Source organism: Taudactylus pleione, unplaced genomic scaffold (assembly GCF_031769625.1).
Source record: "Taudactylus pleione unplaced genomic scaffold, aTauple2 ptg000006l, whole genome shotgun sequence".
NCBI classification, from domain to species: Eukaryota; Metazoa; Chordata; class Amphibia; order Anura; family Myobatrachidae; genus Taudactylus; species Taudactylus pleione.
The window spans coordinates 19,302,879-19,307,543 of record NW_028284409.1 but is presented as its reverse complement, the minus strand read 5'-3'; the positions used below and the strand labels follow the sequence as shown (position 1 = coordinate 19,307,543).

Here is a 4,665-nt window from a genome sequence, read left to right as displayed (position 1 = left end):
GAATTTTCAGATTTTGGCCTCTATTCACCACCACAATGGTTTTGAAATGAAACAAACAAGATGTGCTTTAACTGCAGACTTTCAGATTTAATTTGAGGGTAATTACATCCAAATCGGGTGAACGGTGTAGGAATTACAACAGTTTCAATATGTGCCTCCCACTTTTTAAGGGGCCAAAAGTAATGGGACTATCAACTCAAAAGCTATTTCATGGACAGGTGTGGGCTATTCCCTTGTTATTTCATTATCAATTAAGCAGGTAAAAGGTCTTGAGTTGATTCTAAGTGTGACATTTGCATTTGGAATCAGTTGCTGCCAACTCTCAATATGAGATCCATAGAGCTGTCACTATCAGTGAAGCAAGCCATCATTAGGCTGAAAAAGCAAAACAAACCGATAAGAGATAGCAAAAACATTAGGTGTGGCCAAATCAACTGTTTGGAACATTCTTAAAAAGAAAGAACGCACCGGAGAGCTCAGCAACACCAAAAGACCCGGAAGACCACGGAAAACAACTGTGGTGTATGACAAAATAATTATTTCCCTGATGAAGAAAAACCCCTTCACAACAGTTGGCCAAATCAAGAACACTCTCCAGGAGGTAGATGTATATGTGGCAAAGTCAACAATCAAGAGAAGACTTCACAAGAGTGAATATAGAGGGTTCACCACAAGATGCAAACCATTGGTGAGCCACAAAAACAGGAAGACCAGATTAGAGTTTGCCAAACAACATCTAAAAAAGCCATTACAGTTCTGGAACAACATCCTATGTACAGATGAGACAAAGATCAACTTGTACCAGAGTGATGGGAAGAGAAGAGAAGGAAAGGAACTGCTCATGATCCAAAACATGCCACCTCATCAGTGAAGCATTGTGGTGGTAGTGTCATGGTGTGGGCATGTATGGCTGCCAGTGGAACTGATTTCCTTGTATTTATAGATGATGTGACTGCTGACAAAAGCAGCAGAATGAATTCTGAAGTGTTTCTGGCAATAATATATGCTCATATTCAGTCAAATGCTTCAGAACTCATTGGACGGTGCTTCACAGTGCAGATGGACAATGACCCGAAGCATACTGCAAAACCAACCAAAGAGTTTAAGGCTAAAAGGTGGAATGTTATGCAATGGCCAAGCCAATCCCCTGACCTGAATCCGATTGAGCATGCATTTCACTTGATGAAGACAAAACTGAAGGGAAAATGCCCCAAGAACAAGCAGGAACTGAAGACATTTGCAGTAGAGGCCTGGCAGAGCATCGCCAGGGATGAAATCCAGCGTCTGGTGATGTCTATGCGTTCCTGACTTCAGGCTGTAATTTCCTGCAAAGGATTTGCCACAAAGTATTAAAAAGTGAAAGTTAGATTTAGGATTGTTTAATTTGTCCCATTACTTTTGGCCCCTTAAAAAGTGGGAGGCACATATAGAAACCATTGTAATTCCTACAACGTTCACCTGATTTATATGTAATTACCCTCAAATTAAATCTGAAAGTCTGCAGTTAAAGCACATCTTGTCTGTTTCATTTCAAAGCCATTGTGGTGGTGCATAGAGGCCAAAATATGAAAATTCTGTCAATGTCCCAATATTTATGGACCTGACTGTATTTAAAACCAGGTTTAGCCCTGTTGCCTGGTGCTGGTTCTTAAATTACTGTGGAACCCTACACATTTTTTTCCCTGTAATTTTAAGAACCTGGACTGGCCGGCAAGTCAGGGGCCAGGGGCTGGTCAGTCTTTTTTTGGGGGGTAACCTCACATCATTTTTTTTTAAACATTAAGCCATTTTTTACAGGTACAAAACAAGCAGCTTACACATATCTCACTGATATGTGCAGGCTGCTTGCTAGGGAGAGTTGTGCAGAGAGGAATCACTGCAATCTCGGGTGACATAACTCACTCAAGCTTGCTTACAAATCACCCGAGAATCTCAACCTATATCACCATCGGTAAACTCATTTAGCCTCAAATTGCCTGTTTGTAAATTTGAGAGTTAAAAAGAGATTAAATCACCCAAGTTCAGACAAATTCCAGCGAGATGAATCACTTTGCAAATCGGGACAATCCCGATTCTTAGTAAATTTACCCCTTATCATTTAATTGAGATATTTCAATGGAAGATTGTGTATGATTGAGAGTCAGTAAATACTACTGCACTAACTGGGTGTTGTGTCCCCATCAGCTGAACCCTAAAATTATAAAAGTTTGAAATATTTTTTTTCTGGCTTGAAAACAATTTGCAAGCCTTTTATCAAAATTTTGATATTTCAAGGGAACATAGTATGTTTGAGAGGACACATATGTCATTTGTTACTGTACTTGCTGGGTGTGATGTCACTGTCAGCTGCACCCTAAATAAATAAAGAAACAAAATAGGGATTAAAAAGAATGCTGAAATCTATTAATTCAATGTAGATATTTCAAGGGAAGATTGTGTGTGTTTGAGTGGCAGTGTATTTTACTGTACTTGCTGTATATTGTGTTCCCATCAGCTGCACCCCAAAATAATAAAACTTGAAAAAATATTTTTTTTCTATTTTCAAAAAATTCTGAAGTCTTTTACTGCTGAATGCTAAAGGTAACAAACCATCATTTCCTTATCTCATTGTACATTCAATTGATGTGGTGACAATTAAGTTAACGTATATATTAGCTTTACTCCTAACCTGACATAATTCAATCGTTAATCAGTCAATAGAAGAACAGGAGCATCCACAGTAATAGCGCTTGCAGTCATAATACTTATACTTTTAAAAAGTTCAAGCCATAAGTAGAAGATGTAAGATAGGGTACTTTAAAACTAAACAATGTTTGACAATGTTTAAGTAAACATCACTTCTAACTATGAAGGTAAAAGTTACCAATGGAAAATGTATATTGCCAACATGTAATACGCCATAATCAGTGCCAAAGAAAATACATTTTTATGCTTGTTGTGGACCTGCTATTACTCTTTCAAGCACTAGAATGCTTATTGCCAAAACCAGGATCAAACATGGGCAAGAACCTTCTGTAATCTCGAATACACAACCTGCTCGCTTTGAGTTTAGAAGTTTAATCTTGAAAACAGGAACATCTGTGCACAAAAGAACACTACGGTTGAAGAAAAAATTATGTGGTTAAAAACTTCAAAGATTCTTTAGTAGAGTCTAAGGGTGGCCATGAGTGCTATATGTGATGATTTTTCTGATTCTGACAATGTAATCCTTCCACCATTTCTGAACCCTCTGAAAATGCGATGATAAATAGTAATAAAAGTAATGATGATGGTTTAGAAATTGAAGAAGCTACTTTGGAAGTTGTAACTGTGAAAATGGATGAGGGGAGTCATTCTATATCTGACACTAATGTAAATTTGTACAAGAATGAAAAAGAAGGGATAGTTGCTGAGGTACTCTTATTGAATAATCATGATATTTATAAAATATAACCTTTATAGTATATTAATAAAATTATAAGGTACCTACATAAGATTGTCATTGCTTACAGGTATAGCATGTTTTTCACCTTCAGCAAACTATTATGAATTACATATATGTACAAATTAGTACTAATTTACAAATTATATGGCAAAATATTGATATAATCTATAATCCACTAAACAATCAATTTTATTAGCAGTAATACATTTATTAGAGGTTTGATAGTACAGATTGCTCAACCATGTGCCTCCTAGTCCCAAAATAGCCTCTTTTAACTTACAACACCTGGTATTCCCAAGTGGACTCCCATCCAGGTACTAACCAGGCCTATTACTGTATAGCTTCCAAGATCAGATGAGATTGGGCAAATCAGGTAATGTATGGCTGTATGTTTTAAAATAATGGGGATATGGTGTTCCGTACCAGCATATGGTTAGAGAAAAAAATAAATGTAGGACTCGCTACAATGTTCAGTATTCACAGTTTCTTAACACATTACGTACAATTGCAACAATAAGTAAGACATGGAATTTAACACAGATCTATAGCATCTACACAATGCCAATTGAGCATGTAGCTTAATTGCTGATAGGACATGGAGGTCCATCAGCCAATTTGTGTGGGTCATATAATACCAGTGTTACAGTGGCCTGGAGTCTGGTCCAAGCACAGACTGATTCTCCAAGATATATGCAATAAACAGAGAATGCACGTTTCACCCAGCTGAGGGCTTGTTCACCTCATCCATACCGCATGTCAAACAGCCATGACTTTAAAGCATGTGTGCTAATCAGTGGTTCTGTGATCCCTGAGTTTCTATTGGGTAATGGAAGGTTGTTAGGGAACCAAACCACACCTCCCCAAGTGCAAATAGGTGTTTGATTGGTTATGTGTTGGATGACAAGCCCACTTGGTAACCAATCACTATAGCGATAAGCCGCATTGCTTTCTGGTATATGTAGTTTAGTAATGTGTCCAGTCCATTATGTATAAATTGATAGGGTAAGCTGTCATAGAAAATAATGCCATTGGTAGTATAGAACAAGGAACCAAAACACAACTCCCCAGGTGCAAATAAATGTATGTTTAGTTATGTGTAGATAACAAATCCCACTTGTTAAACAATCACTGTAGTGATATGTCGCATGGTTTTCTGGTATGTGTAGTTTAGAAGTGTATCCAGTCTGTTATGTTTAAAAATAGATGCAATTAGCTACGGTAAGGAAAAATAATAATAATTG

At 37.3% G+C, this 4,665-nt stretch overlaps 1 pseudogene; it reads right to left on the bottom strand.

Annotated features, from left to right (window-relative positions):
* Nucleotides 1–3,697: 3,697 nt before the first annotated feature.
* Nucleotides 3,698–3,816, bottom strand: LOC148543110 (5S ribosomal RNA; annotated as a pseudogene).
* Between the last annotated feature and the right edge of the window lie 849 nt (nt 3,817–4,665).